Below are 16688 nucleotides of genomic sequence, written 5' to 3' on the forward strand. Positions count from 1 at the left end.
TATGCTAAAGATGTACATACAAATACGTTGCAGGATTTGTTCCAATATAGAAAATTGGATCAAACTTAATAATCCAGAGTTACAGAAATAGGTAACTTATGATATATCCATGATATGGAACACTATGCAACTACTTAAAAACGTAGTAGATTTATATACATTGAGCGGCCAGATTATTATGGCCCCTGATGTTTGTAGGCAAATTAGCTATAAGTTCATGTTGAAGTTTCTAGAAGGCCAAACCATTATAAATAGGGAAGCAGCTGTAGAATGGCATGAAAACATTTCAAAAACTTTTTTAAAGCAAGTTGTAGAATATCTTTAGTAAAATCTTAATAAAATCTTAATTTTGTTTAATAAAATAAAACATATAAATATGTCTGTGCATGTGTGTGTTAAGTAAATGCAGAGAACATGATAGACACAGAGGCTCCATCTCTGAAAAATATAGTTGGAATGGTGGATGGTATGAAGATGGATGTTCACAATTTTGATATTTTATACAATGAAGAATTGGTGGAAAAGGCAGAAGAAATGTATATAATGAAAGTAAATAATGCAGAAATATGTATTGAGTTTTTTATGAATGCCTAAGTACTATCTCCTAAATTGAATAACTTCATGTGCCATAACATGGTCATATAAAATGTTAACAGTTACAAAATCACATCTTTAAGAGTAGATTTGATTTGGAGCACTTTTCCTCACCCCAGCTTTTCAGGTGTTAGTTGGAAGGAAGCAATCCCCACTTTCATCAATGTGACTCTTGTAGCCATTGGCTGTATATTCTATCCCCTCGTGTAAGCCTTCCAGGTTGACTAAGAAAGTATGGTTCAGATCAGACTGTCAAACCCCAGAGGGAAGGTAGGGGAGGGTAGGGGTAAGGGAGAGAGATCAACCAAAGAACTTGTATGCATGCATATAAGCCAAACCAATGGATACAGACACCGGGGAGGTGGGAGCATGAGTTGGGGTGTGGGGAGTAATGAGGGAGGGGGTAAGAACACATATGTAATACCTTAATCAATAAGGAAAATTTAAAAAAAGAAAGTATGGTTTCTGTTTTGGGATCTTGAATTAATTCATATCTATCTTACTTATGACTATTGCTTTAAAGTTTTTTTTGTGTGTTTATTTTTTTGTTTTGTTTTTGTTCACTTAGGGAGAGAAAGTGGAGGGGAAAGACAGAGACAGAAACAGAAAGAGAGCATCATCGATGTGAGAGAGACACAGAGATTGGTTGCTTCCTGCATGTGCCCAAACAGGGCTGTGATTTGAGCCTGCAACCGAAGTATGTGCCCTTGCTGTATCGGAATTGAACCCGATACCCTTTGTGAGCCAACACTCTACCCACTGAACAAAACTGGCTAAGGCTGCTTTAAACTTTTAATAGATTAAGGTACAGATTCCCTTTGCCCTTATACTTAACTTTCATATATTGTCCTCATTGCTTCTAAGTGAGTTATACTGTTTTTGGAAGTTTTTTAAAATAACAAATATCATAAAGCAATTACTGTATTTCCTGGTATATTTATTACTACTTAACTTATTTTTATAATTTTCTTTCCATATTTTTGTCAGTTATGCCTTTGCCATTATATCAGTTTTATGATCTTAGTTGAAATGTTTTTATTCTCTTTTGCCTAGGATTTAGACCTCTAAAGTCATTTCTCTAAATTTCATTTTTTTCCTCTCACTATAAAGCAATAATTATAAATATTTTAAGAGTGCTTTATCATTATAAGGTACAATCTTAGACATTTTTCCTTGGAACACTTTTATGAATTTTATCAAATTGCTCTTATTACATACATTTTACAAAAAGGAAACTAAGAGATATCAAGAGAGTTGTACTTAATTACTGTCAGTCAATGTAAACCTCAGATTATCTGAACCTAAATCATTTATCCTCTTGTTCTTCTCATCACACTGCATGGCTACTTCCTGATTTCCTTTGTCACTTTCACGGGTATTTTTCTAAAATAACTTCAAAAATCTTACTTTGCCGTAGCATTCCTCTTACTTTCTTTATCTTTCCTTTAATTTTCCTCAAACTTGGATGCACATCAGAACTTTTCAGGGAAATGTTTAAACTATATAGCTTTCTGGACCACCCCCACCACCAACACACACATTCTATTTTTAATTTTCATCACTGACATTTGACCAATAAATATTTATCTTACGTATTTATCTTTGATTTTTATACTTGTATTAATTTTGTACAGAGTCCTGGTTGGATAATGTTTGAAACCTAAAAGTAACATGAATCCTTAACCAACCTAATAGTCATGACAGGTGCTGATCACCACTAACCATCTTCTAGCCTTGGGACATGTGAACTCTTCTTACGTGTGTTTTCCTAAGACCCATACATCACCTCATGGCAAGTGGTTTTCATCAAAAAGAGAAAATATCTGGACAAACTCATTTTATACTCACATCTTAATTCTTTCATCAGTCTCCCCTCCAACTCACTCCTTTTCATCTAAGAGGAGCTACCTTCTGTATTTCAGAGAGGGGCCCATTGTGACTGATTATGTAGTCTTTCTAGTTCACCTTTGTTTGTGGGAAGGGCGTGGTAGTTATCTGGGAATTTTGATGATGCTTTTCCTAGTAGGCTGATGTGCTCCTTTACCATGGCTGGACCCAACTGTCTATACCAGTGATGGCGAACCTATGACAGACGTGTCAGAGGTGAAACGCGAACTCATTTTTTTGGTTGATTTTTCTTTGTTAAATGGCATTTAAATATATAAAATAAATATCAAAAGTATAAGTCTTTGTTTTACTATGGTTTCAAATATCAAAAAATTTCTATATGTGACACGGCACCAGAGTTAAGTTTGGGTTTTTCAAAATGCTGACACGCCGAGCTCAAAAGGTTCGCCATCACTGGTTTATACTGACCAATTAAATCATGACAGGATATGGTGTCTGAGCTGCAACTATTGCTTTTCTGAAGCCATGTGCAGCTTTCTTCAGTTTGTGTTATTTTAAGTCTTCTGTTGCCCTTGCTTTCCCGAATAGGCACTATTATGGTTTATATCCTTAAAAATCGTGAACAGATATTTTGTCTTTTTTATTAATTACTATAACTTCATTACCTAGAAATATTCTTGTTTCATCTTTGGTAATAACTATTCACAACCTGTCCATGTCTGGCTTACTACAGAAGTGATTACCCTCACCCGTTATGAGGTAAGGATTAATTGATAGTCAAAGGAATCTGAGAAAAGTTTGCAAGCAAATATATTTACAGCCCAAGTAAAACTATCCTGATTTTCTACATAATATAGAGTAGAAGATTATCACTAAATTAGTTCTCCATAAAAGCATATAGTCTAATAAACAACTCATTAAAAAATAAAAATTCAGAAAACCAATCAATTTTTTGAAAGACATAGAAACAATATATTTGCAGTATTCAAGTTCGGTGTAAACAAGGATCTGCTTAGAAGAGAAATGAGTCCATCATTTTTTTATGGAATAATCTTCTTTAAAATTAGAGTAGGACATTTACAGAAAGCAAATTCACATTCTTGGTCAATTTTCCTCTGAGTCACGTATAAAAACCATAAATAATCCATTATCATGACAGAATCAACATCCGTCTTCCAATTCATTAGTTGCTAGTCTAGTCTCCTTTCAACCTTCTGCTCTCATTTATATCATGCTTGTTTCTTTTACTCTGTTAAGTACATTTTTATTAATTCTCACAAAGGATACAAATGTGTACTAATTCCTTCAACAAAGCACCTTTCCTTTCCACCTAGCTCATCAACATTACTAAATAGTAAATCCATTTGAACCACAAATGAAATTAGTTCATCGGTGCTGAGTCATACCTGCCTTTATAACATAAGTCAATTTTACTTCTAAAATATGTTGAAAAACAAATATAAGAAATTATATGGCAAATAAATAATAAACTCCTGTCAGTTAACAGGATAGTGAGGTGCATTAAATCTGATCCAGAAACTACGCTTCCTGCTGTCACTAAAAATGCAAAGGACATGTGAGCTCTGGCCTTAAGAAGCTCCCAGAGAAGTTGGAAGCAAACTATTTTCAGATATTTAAACGGCAGTGCCAGGCAGCAAAGAACAACTAGCCATGGGAGTTAGGAAACACTTTCCAGTGATGGTGGCGTTTAATGGAGAGAGGTTTTCAAGGTCTGGGCAGTGAGAAGGAAGTTGCAGACAACAATGTGAAAAGCCTATGCAAAAGGCATGGTGTTTTAGGGGACTGTTGACTCTGAAATGTGCAAGATTTGGATTGCATGGGGAGAATGCTGGTAAAGCTGTTAAGATATATAGAGTCTAACTTTATAAAAATAAAAGGTTATACCATCACCATGATATTACTTTAGATAATCACCTGCAAAATATCTGAAGAAACAAATATCAGCGTCAAAACATTTTACTGAAGGCAAAGTCTATAAACGGGGCTTTCTTCTGACTCTGTTCTCTCAATAACCACTCTTGTCCCCAAAGCATGAATGACAACTTTGATGATTAGCAGCTTTCAAATGAATGTAGACATTTGGTTTAGATTGCTTCCCTGGATAAGTTAGAAATACCACGGATGTTGTATAGCTCCAGGCAAGGGATTGACTTAACACAGTTCCTATTTTCAGAGGGAGTAAAATGTGGGAGTAGGTGTAGCTCAATTACAGTCTCTTCTCTGCTTTCAATCCTGAACTATTACTCACCTAGTTGCCAGCAAGGAACAAAGATCTAAAAGCTGAAACCATCGTTGCCTATAGATTATCTCTGTGTCTTTATTCACACCATTGGCAGAATTACAAGCCACAGATCTTATTTCTGTATTTGAAAAGCCAATCTAAAAAGCTATGGAGACTGGCCTGGCCAGTGTGGCTCAGTGGCTCCCAGGAACCAGGAGGTCACAGTTCAATTCTAGGTCAGGACACAAGCCCAGGTAGTGGGCTCTGATCCCCATTAGGGGGCATGCAAGAGGCAGCCAATCAATGATTCTCTCTCATTATTGATGCTCTCTCTCTTATGTTCTCTCTCTCTCTCTCTCTCTCTCTCTCTCTCTCTCAAATCAATAAAAATATATTTTAAAAAGTAAAATAAATAACTATGAAAATTGTATTAATGTCAATAGCCATTAAATCCTGAAATTTCTAAAAAGTTTAATATGAAAACAAAATAATTCTGTTATTGATGCAAATTTTTAAAAGTGCTCAGAGTTAATTATATAGAAGCTTATTATGAACAGAATACAAATTATCTTTGACTCAAATAAGAATTTAAATTGCAATTTTCAAGGCTTTTAAAAAAACCTGTTTTATCCACTGAACTCAAATAAGTAAACATAAATTTCTACGTAAAAACACATTTTTTTAAGTTTGGCTATATAGTCTGAGGCTGCCAAGTTCATAAAGAGAAGCTACTGAACCAGCCAGCTAGATCAATTCCATGCTGAGAGAGAAAAGATGCATTTTACACCTTTCTCAGGAAGAAGCCACATGATCTGATGAAAGGGTCTCCATCTCTAGGAAGCCTGTTCTGCAGTTAGTCGAACTGGGTAGAGAAGTGGCTTGAAAAGGAACAAAAACTAACGGTGATAATAATTTTTCTTTTTGTGAGCATTTATCATGTACAATGTGCTTAAATAATTAACCAGCACTGTCGCACTTATCCTCACAGCCTATGAGTTAGGTAACATCACTAAAGTGTTCCCCTGAAAGAAATGCATTGTAATATTGTCCCCCTGGGTTACTCCGGTATGTGGATGTCTCTTGCTCCCCACATTTCTCCAGCTATAGAGACAATAGTTATCATGGGATCCATGTCCTTCTGAATCTATTGAAGTGATGTGCTGATTATTATATCATAGAGGTTATTTCTTGTTAAGAAATTATGCAAGTGCTGCACAACAAAGAACACTTATTAAGCATCTATCATATTCACAGATCTGTAGAGAAAAACATTAGACAAAATCTATGAAAATAGATAATGATAGTCAATATACTCAAAAGATGGTTTACTTCTTTCTTTTATTTTCCCTTGTGGTTACACAATAAAGATTCTGAGGGGATTTTTCTGTTCCTCCATTTAATTATAATGCACTTCTGTATGTATGGTCAACCTGCAGAGCGCTTTGATCTTGTCATTATACGTGAATGTTTGAGGAGGTATTTCCACCCTTATTTAATATGTATTCTGGACATGTACTAAGTAAATATCATTGTAATATTTCTCTGGCTTTCATGTGTGTGCCAGAACAAAAAGAAAAACATTAAAAGGTAACATAAACCACAACTAAATTAATAATTATCTATGGGTTGGATTTAGAGATTAAGACAAAAAATAACATTAAGGACTGAAATCCAAATTGAAATCCTTTGCTAGTGTTTAAACAAGACTACAAACTTCAAAGCTGAAAGTGTTCTTATATTTGTGTGTTAGGTGTTCTTAGTAACTAAAGATGTCCCTTTTCAACAATATGTTATAAGTAGAATCATGACTATCCTATTATTCTAGTATTATTTGGATATCTGAAAAGTTTTGAGCTACTTTAATAAAGCATCAATTTTAGAATCTTAAATAATTGTCCATGATAAAATAGACAATGCCAGAATATGACATTTTGATATAAAAATAATACATTATCAATATAATTCATGCATTTAAATAAAGCCAAGGTCCTTAAGATTTAGATTTTGAAAATATATAAGCATTAGGATAAAATGTTCAGAGAAAAAACACAATTTTATTTGATGTATAAATTATGAAATACTAATTACATTAATAAAGTAATAATTAATTTGCCATCAATCCCATAATCCTATATAATAAAGAAGTAATATGCAAATTGATTGTCATGCCCTCACCCAAGATGGCCGCCCCTATGTGGTCACAAGATGGCTGGCAGGAGAGGGCAGTTGTGGGCGATCAGGTCTGCAGGGGAGGGTGGTTGGGGCAATCGGGCCAGCAGGGGAGCAGTTAGGCTTTGATCAGGCTGGCAGGGGAGTGGTTAGGGACAATCAGTCAGGCAGGCAGGCGAGTGGTTGGGAGCCAGCAGTCCCGGATTGTGAGAGGGATGTCCAACTGCACGTTTAGGCCCGATCCCACAGGTGGACACCCTCTGAGATGTCCCAGATTGGAGAGGGTGCAGGCCAGGCTGAGGGACACACCCCCCAGTGCATGAATTTCATGCACCAGGCCTCTAGTATGGAATATAAAAGTCATTTGAAAGTGATAATCTAAGGAAATATAAAATAAAGCATTACTTTGAACACTAAGAAATGTAGAAATTATAATGTTAGTGTGGTTAAAAGGTAAAGCTAATTTTAAAAGATAAATTCATGCATGATAATTAGTAATAGAAGATTCATATATATATCCACAAATATATTTCCAATAGTCTCTCCAATGATATAATAGATTTAATATGCTTTTGATCATTCACAAATACTGATTAGTTTTGATGTATTGTGGAGATAGCAGGTGGAGAGAGAGCACACAAAAAAGACAGGATCTCTAACATTCAGTAGCTAGTTACATGTAGGATGAGAGTCACACACTTGTATTAACTACAAGTGTTTTTTGCAGCAAAAAGACAGGAGTAACTTCATAGTAATAAAACTGTTAGCTCATTCAGGATTAGAAAGATGTTCTTAAGTGATATTATTGTTTGACATTCTGAGGACAACTTTGCCCATACATAAAGAATCTTGGCACCAGTAGCCGATTCAGAACTCTGGTCTAGAAGAACTGGAAATTTGAAACAGGCTAGGGTTTATCATGTACTTATGAAATTGAGAAGTTACAATTTTCATCGCTTAGAAGACCTCAAAACAAATATCCCCATTCAAAATCCCCTCTCAAAACTCCCTCTGCATGTACCTGCAGTGTTATCAATCACTGATCATGTCTGAAAGAATCTACTGCTCTTAGAATAAGAATTATATTTCTAATGTTTGAGACATTTCCATTGTGATGCTCACAACTATTTTAAAATTTATGGAATGGTGCTTCAGTCTGTTGCAAATTGAGAGCATATGTTCACCGGTGACAAGAACCAGAACAATACCATACATTTTATGAACTGTTAATAAGTGTGTAAACTGGTTGTTTTGTAGCCAAAACTCTGTTACTACTGGCACTAGTTGACTTTCCAATTTGGATTTCTGCTTGAAAATGAGTCTGTTCTAAAGTTATAGCTCTCTTTTTGCCCTACTTTTGCTCAAAGTAGGATCAGATTTCATTTATGGAACATAACCTTAGGAGGAAAAAGAAATGGGGCTGCACTGTTGCTTCTTTGTTCTTAGGCGAAGCCAGCATTCTCTGTTTTAGACTTTGTGCTCATTTCCAGAAATTTAGCAGACACCAAACCATGTCTGTTGAGTACACTTGTCAAACCTTGTCCTTTCTTTTCAATATATGATTCTAAATTGGATAGATTAACATCCCTAGCATGGCATGTCAGGTTTTGGAGAGTGTCTCTGTATGAAAAACAATTCATTATTCATATTTTGTAAATGTATATAACAAATCAGATGGTATCTTCAAATATACTTTTAAACTAAAGAACATTTTAGATGTAAATGATAATATTTTATTACTTTATTTTAATATCACTTTGTATATGCAGTTCCCTCCCCTCATTTTACTTCCTCCCATTCAAGATACCTCCTCCAATAGATTAGCATTATCATTAACAAATGTTTAGCAGTTATCTGCAATTTTAAAAAAAATTGTTTCGCCGAAACCGGTTTGGCTCAGTGGATAGAGCATCGGCCTGCGGACTGAGAGGTCCCAGGTTCGATTCCGGTCAGGGGCACGTACCTGGGTTGCGGGCACATCCCCAGTGGGGGATGTGCAGGAGGCAGCTGATCGATGTCTCTCATCGATGTTTCTGACTCTCTCTCTCTCTCTCTCCCTTTCTCTCTGTAAAAAATCAATAAAATATATTTAAAAAAAAAATTGTTTCAGGAATTGTGTACTTCAAAGATAGAAGATATAATTCCTGTGCTTGAGGGTTTTTTCTTTTCTATCAGTCACCCAAAGTTCATAGTTTATATTAGGATTTACTCTTAGTGTTGTACATTCTATGGGTTTGACAAATTTATAATGACATGAATTCTCCATGATAGTATTATACAGACTATTTTAACTGTTCTTAAAATCCATTTAGCTCATCCCATTCCTCCTCCCACTTCCCAAACACCTCAGGAAGTTTTGAGATATTTGAATATATAGGCAGAGGGAAAAAAAATAGCAGCCTTCCATAAATATATTCCTAAAGGGTGTTTGCAAAAATAAATATAGAAAGTGTTCAGGAGAGGAAATGACCACTCTGGCCTGAAATGAGCAGCAAAGGCTTAGCTTAAGTGGAACTTAACAGGAGAATCAGAACCTTGAATAAGTACAAAAAATAGAGGAAAAGGTGTTCAGATTGAGAGCCTGAGTGAACTCTAGAGGTAGGGTGTATATATGATAGGTTTTTGGTATTTAATATGTGCTGTTTTAACAATTCTTATAGGACCCAAAGACCTTCGGGGACATGTTTGTATCACATCATGCCTAGTATCAATGAAGTGAGTCACTGATGTTCAGAGATTTCATTCACATCTGACCATAGTTCCTGTTATTCTTCCTTAGTGGCCTATTTCTAATGGGAAGTTTCTTAAAGATCTGGGGCAGTATTGTTAGCCAAAATCAAATATTGACTCTTTTTTTTTTTTCTCTCTCAGTGGATATTGATTAGGTCATCTTGTCCCAGGTAGAAGTGTAATATAAAGGAGTAATGAGATAAGTTTGGAAATGTTGGGAGTTACAGGGAATAGACAGTCAGAAATTACGAGGAAATATATGTTTTCACATTTCTTGGTAAATGCATGTCTTTTCTGTTTGGGGGCAAAAATAGAATTCCTGTAATAATTACCTGAAGGAAAACCATTAACTAGAAGATGATGTCTCCAGGGGATAAAACAAGAATGACAGTTTTAGATTATGTAATGTTATTTTAACAAGGAGTTACTCAGCAAAAGCATTTGGCTCTGTTGAATTGTAAAGACATAGGTTACAAAATATATGTAAATAACAGTGGACACAGTGGACATTTTTTGCTTTTGGTCAAAGGGCACTGTTAACTGGTGAAAGGGTCTTCCAGGTACTCCCAATTATCTAAAGAGGGAGGGTAAGTGCCTTTCTTTTGATAACCCTGAGTGTACTCTGATACTCACACAATGTCATATTGAGAGCCACCTAGGCTGTAGGCAACAGTGTTAATCCTGAGTCTGAGTGGAGAAACAGTACATACCATAACAAAGAACAGTTGTTTGAGATTGTTGCCTGTTTTGCAGTAAAAAACTTTTCTTCTTTTCATCAATAGGCAATTGAAAATGTACTATATAAGCAACATCATCACTCTGAGCAGTAAGATTAACTATGAAACTCAGAAAACCTTGTAAATTTGGGCTAATTTGGAGAAAGGTCCATATGAATTTTAATATTGTTTCATTGATCTTTAATGTAAACATTAATTTGAGCTAATTAAATACTTAAAAGTTGAAAACTTGCTGCAACTGCTTCAATAAATAGATAAGTTTATGTAGATATTTTAAAACCTGTTTTCTTAGGCAAATAAAAATGTTTCCTACAATGAGGCTTACACTCTCAATATACTTCCCAAATCTTACAGTGTGTGTGAGTAGGGAACTCAATTCAACTCTCCCAGAGAACTGCCAGCAGGTTGGCTACATTAGTCATCAACTCGCCTATGCATGAAAACTAGTCATACGCTAGTTGTACACTCACTTGAGAATAACAAGGTGTGAAAGGTTTTTGTATTCAGTTATCTGTATAACTTTTCCCCTAGAATATATTTAAAATAGTCATTATGCACAGTGTATTATGAGCCTCAATTTCCATTCTATAAATTTTGAGATATAATATTTGTCCTACTGATTATTATGAAGATCACATATACATTATTTTTCTCAGGTGCACATAACATATATGTGAAAGTTTGTATTGAGACTCTAGACAATATTTTGTGTATGCTAAGCATTGTTAATAGTATACAAGAATGGAAAATTTGTCTTTATATTTGCAGTACAGATTTCTTGAAAAGTACCCTCAATTTCTTTTTTGTCCTAAAATAAGCAACTCTCAACACTTCATGATATCTAGGCCAGTATAGATTAAGTTTTCTCTACCAGATTGTAAAACTGACCACATTTATATTTTGGAATCTCTTATAAAAAGATGGAAGTGCTCTGTCCTTGAGTTTGAGCTGGTCTTGTGTGACTTGCCTTGGCCAATAGAATGCAATGGAAGTGATATTGAAGCCATTTTGAGCCTTGGACTCAAGAGGCCTTACATTCTTGTGCTTTCTCTTGGAACCCTGCACCAAAATATGAATAATCCCTGACTAACACCCTGGATAATGAGAAACCACATTGGGGCAGACATAAGCCCTCCAGCTGGAGGTCATTTTAAGCAATTTTCCAGCTCATAATGCAGCTGCCTACAGTGGATGAGAAAGCCCTCCCAAGTTCAGAAAAAACATCCAATTTAGCTAATCTTAAATTTTTGTATACAAAATAAAATGGCAATTGTTTTGAGCCACTAAGTTTTATTGTCAATAGTTATGACATGGGTCACATGTGCACCGAGACCACAAAGAAGAAGGCACAGGTCATCATCAAGAAGCACTACAGGCTCCTGGGCAATGACTTCCACACCAACAAGTGCGTGTGCAAGGAGATTCCCATTATCCCCAGCAAGAAGCTCAGAAACAAGATCACGGGCTATGTCATATTTCTGATGAAGCGGATTCAGAGAGACCCCATGAGCGACATCTCCATCAAGCTGCAGGAAGAGGGGAGGGGAGGAGAGATAACTATGTCCCCGAGGTCTTAGCCCTGGATCCAGAGATCATTGAAGTTGATCCTGACACTGCCGGAGACCAATCCCAGCATGTCATAATTTCAAGAGTTTCATCAAAAGGTTGATGGAACTTGGGGACTCAACAGGGTTGATCACACATGTAGTCACCTGTTGGGAATGGCTGAGGGCATTTCCCCAAACTTGAAAAGGGATGGTTGTTTGCTGCCAGACAGCTCAGGGCATCTTAATCTACATGTTATTGCCTCCTACTGGCCAAACACCTGAACAGCTGTAGGCTAATTCCCCCATTCTGACAATGCTTGTGTATACCCTTTGAAGTGTATATCTCTGCCTCGCCTCAGGACAAGTTGTGTTAATAAAAAGCATGGGGTCCTGAGATGAGGAGAACTTAGAATTTAGATCTTAGTTTCCTTTAAGCTAAGCTCCTCTGACCCCCAAATGCCTTTTAAAATTATATTTCATCTCTGGACTCCTATTTAATCTATGCACAGCCTTCTCCAGATTCCTGAACCCTTCTTAATGCTGGGATAAGAACCCCGGCATGACACTAAGGAAATGCTGAAGCTCTTGGACTTTGGCAGTCTGTCCAACCTGCATGTCACTCAGCCTACATCTGTGATGAATTTCAAAACACCTTGTGGAGCCATTTAAATCTTTTGTTGTGCTGTAATATTATCAATAAACTATGGACAAATAAACAAAAATAGCTGAGGCGAAAACCTAATTGATACACCTACCAATGGTGATAATACAGAACTAATGCATCAAAGATTCAACTCATATAATCTCTTTCATGTCATTCATTTTTCTTTTTTAAAAATATATTTTTTATTTGCTTCATAGAAAAAGGAAGAGGGAGAGAGAGATAAAAACATCAATGATGAGAGAGAATCATTACTCAGCTGCCTCCTATGCTCCCCTTAGTGGAGATCAAGCCCACAGTCTGGGCATGTGCCCTGAAGGGGAATAGTATCATTATCTGGTTCAAAGGTTGATGCTCAATGATTGAGACACTCCAGCCAGGCTCACATGTCATTCTTGATTCTGTTTTTATTCACACTATCAGAATACCTTTCACTTGTCCCATTATAATTAAACTAGAGGCCCAGTGCACTAAATTCATGTGTGTGTGGGGGGTCCATCTGCTTGGCCTGCACCCTCTTACAACCCGAGACTGCTGGCTCCTAAGTTATAGCCTGCCTGCCTGCCTGATGCCCCTAACCACTCTGCCTGCCAGTCTGATTGCCCCTAACTGCCTCTGCCTACCTGATCGCCCATAACCACCCTCCCCTGCTGGTCTGATTGCCCCTAACTGCCCTCCCCTAATGGCCTGATACCCTTAACTGCCCTTCCCTGCCAGTCTGATCACCCCTAACTGCCTCTACCTCAGCCCCTGCTACCATGGCTTTGTCCTGAGGAGAACCAGACGACCAGATGATGTCCAGTCTATCCTGTCTAATTAGCATATTACCCTTTTATTAGTATAGATTGTTTTCATGAAACAGTTCTCTGATCTTTGAAGACCATTTTGAATTCTCTACATGTGCTCAAATAATTTAGGAAACCCTTCTGATTTGATGATATCTAGAGTGAGCATGCTCTCAATGAATGGACAAGTCATTAATAAAAATATTAAAGAACACCAGTTTTCCCCCTAATTGAACTCACATATTACATTATTCAGTAAGTAATTATTCTTTAATTGAAAATGTTATTGGGTTCACCTGTTGCTCTTGGGGGTGGGCTTCTTGCGATATCACAAGCAAAATAATTTTCTGAGGCTCACATGGAAGAACAAGTGATTTATATTTGTATGGAATTAAATCCCCGAGTTTCCAAGGTCTCATTTCACTTTGTTCCACCAAGGAAGAAGTGTAGCTGTGGCTTCAGTAGGGCTAGAATCAAAGCCAGTATCCAGAGCTTCCATTCCATGAGTGTACAGTTTAATACAGCATCAGGATAGCTAAATTTATGTTCCCAGCTGTAATTCATCAGTCCATTACATGTAGGGTTTGCAGGGTCACATGGATATGGAGGGAACATGGGTGAGTATAAGAGAACCACAAGAACCAAGAGAACCCAGAGGACTAGCTCCTTGGTTTGGGGGATTAGCTATTCCCATTTTTTTTCAGGCTTGCTTTGACCCTGCCTACTCTGCCAGTGATCTCTGTTCCTGGGTTTGACTGACAGGCATTTCCCCTATGCCACTCCAGCTTCACTGCTCATTTGCCCATCTCCCCTTTGTCCAGTCCCTTCCCCCAATACTCTTTAGGGAATGGAGAAGTGTGAAATTACACTGGTGAAGCTGGCCAAATGACATGCCTATTATGTCTGGCCTTCCCTTTGCTCCTTTTCTATTCTTAATAACTAGCTAATTATAGCAGTATCAAAAATACAAATTTAGGAGAAATTAAATTTTGTAAAGGTGTAAGGTTATCAATTCTATTATCAAATCAGTTCTATTATCAAATCAATTATATTATCAAATAAAATTAAATGTTACAGATGCTTTATTAAACTCATTCACATGTGTTAAAATTATCCACATTTTAAAGTGAGAGATATATATGAAAAATGTGTGTCTGTGTTTCTTATGCATACTTAAAGACAGTAATATTTTTTCCTATTTTATACTACCAAAATGAAACTTTCTATGAAAAATGAACTAGCATGTAAATATGGAATTTTAAAAGGCTGAAATGGTTTATGTCCAAATAAGCAGAATGGAATAATGCACATAAACAGCTTGTACACATAAATTATATCTGCATACTTGTTTTTACTCATCTTATTGATTTATTCACAAAATAGACAAGAAGCATAATGAGGATATGCATGTGTGGGGCAGGGGATATATGAGAAATCTCTCTACTTTCACATCAATTTTTCTGTGAATCTAAAATTACTTAAAAACAATAAAGTCTTAATTTATAGAAGAGAGTAAGAAGATCATTAGTAGTGGGCAGACACACTGACAGTCACATATTAGATTATATATCTATACTAATAAAAGGGTAATATGCTAATTAGACCAGATATCTTCTGGATGTTCTTCTGAACAAAGCCACAGTGGCAGGGGTGAGGCAGAGGTGATTAGGGGCAATCAAGCTGGCAGACAGGTGAGCAGTTAGGAGCCAGTGGTCTCGGATTGGGAGAGGGACGTCCTCCGAGGGGTCCCGGATTGGAGAGGGTGCAGGCTGGGTTGAAGGACCCCCTCCCCCATGCACAAATTTCGTGCACAAGGCATCTAGTTTGATTGTAATGATGATAGAAACTGTCAGTTTTTTTCAATAATACACAAACATCAGGCCAAGAAGCCACCAAAAGGTAATAATTATGCAAGATTAGTGAAATAAAATAAGGATTAGAGAAAATAAAATAAAATAAGGACTAGTTTATTTTGTTAAACTAGCTTAGATAATCTATTATCTTTCAACATAAAAATACTTAAAAGAGTGCTGAACATCAAAGGAAGATCAATCTGAATTAACAATGGCTGATTACAAATTGTTTTCAAAGAGATTAATTTCAAGGGCATGCAACAATCCAGAATGTGGCCAAATGCATCATTGGGTTCTCGTTCAAAAATTGTTGTAATAATTTATATATTTTTTCTTATTTTGCTAGTTTTTTGTATTTGGTGTAAATGTAAACTTCAGCTTTATGCTTAAATTACTTCTAATTCTCAATTACTAAGAACTTTACCCAATATTAATATTTGAGATAGATTTATTAATAATATTTTTCAATTTAAAAATGAGACTCATTCATTAATAATTTTTTTCTGGCTTAGGTATGTTTTCATTATACTATTCACTATAATGGTTTGTTTAGTTGTTGATAAAATGTGGAAATTTTTTATACATTTCTATGGTTTATGGGAGGGTGAGGACAAAATATAATTAGGTTTCTTCAGGAAAACTGAGGATGTGATTTCACAAAAGTGTAATCTTTCTATGGGAAGATGTCAGGTTACCAGTTTCTTAGCATGGTGTCTATAGAGCCATGCACACTATCTGGCACATAATATTTGCTGAAAGATAGAATAAATAACTTACTAGCAATCTTGAATCAGTCATTAAGGAGGTTTTAGAATAAAATTTCAGGGGAAGTTATAGGACAAACATTTTGTTATTACTATACTTATATTATACTAACTAGTGGCCCTATGAACGAATCTGTCACAAGTAGCTCACTGTCACTTGCCTGAGCTGGCTGCCCTGCCCACCGCCGCTCATAGCTCTCTACTGCACATAGCTCACTGTTCCATCCTCCTGGAGCTCACTGCTGCTTGTAGCTCACTGCCCCGCCCTCCTGGTGTTGGGTCATTACTTGATGACATCCCAGACCAATTTGCGAATTACCCTCTTATAAGTATAGATTCTGTTTGCTCATTGTTATTATTTTAGTGTCAGCCATTTACAATTAAAAAAGGAAGGATGACCAATAAAAGCAGTTTCCCACTTATACAATGACTTTAAAAAGTTTAAAGTTTGTATTTGGGAACTTAATATGTGCTTTACCATAGAAAAACCATTTGAAATAATTAGATTGCTGGTGCAGTCAGACATCCTTCTGGCAGCCCGGGACCCCTCGGGGGATGTCCACTTGCCAGCGGGGACCAGGCCTAAGCTGCAGTCGGACATCCTTAGCGCTGCTGAGGAGGTGGGAGAGACTCCCACCACCACGGCTGTACTGGCTGCAGTCAGCCTGGTTGTGGCTGAGCAGAGCTCCCCCTGTTGGAGTGCACTGACCACCAGGGGGCAGCTCCTGCATTGAGCTTCTGACCCCTGGTGGTCAGTG

At 36.6% G+C, this 16688-nt stretch overlaps 1 pseudogene; it reads left to right on the forward strand.

Annotated features, from left to right (window-relative positions):
• Window positions 1–11618: 11618 nt before the first annotated feature.
• On the forward strand, window positions 11619–12536 carry LOC102775292 (annotated as a pseudogene).
• Window positions 12537–16688: the final 4152 nt, after the last annotated feature.

Source organism: Myotis davidii, unplaced genomic scaffold (genome assembly GCF_000327345.1).
Source record: "Myotis davidii unplaced genomic scaffold, ASM32734v1 scaffold24, whole genome shotgun sequence".
Lineage (NCBI taxonomy): Eukaryota > Metazoa > Chordata > Mammalia > Chiroptera > Vespertilionidae > Myotis > Myotis davidii.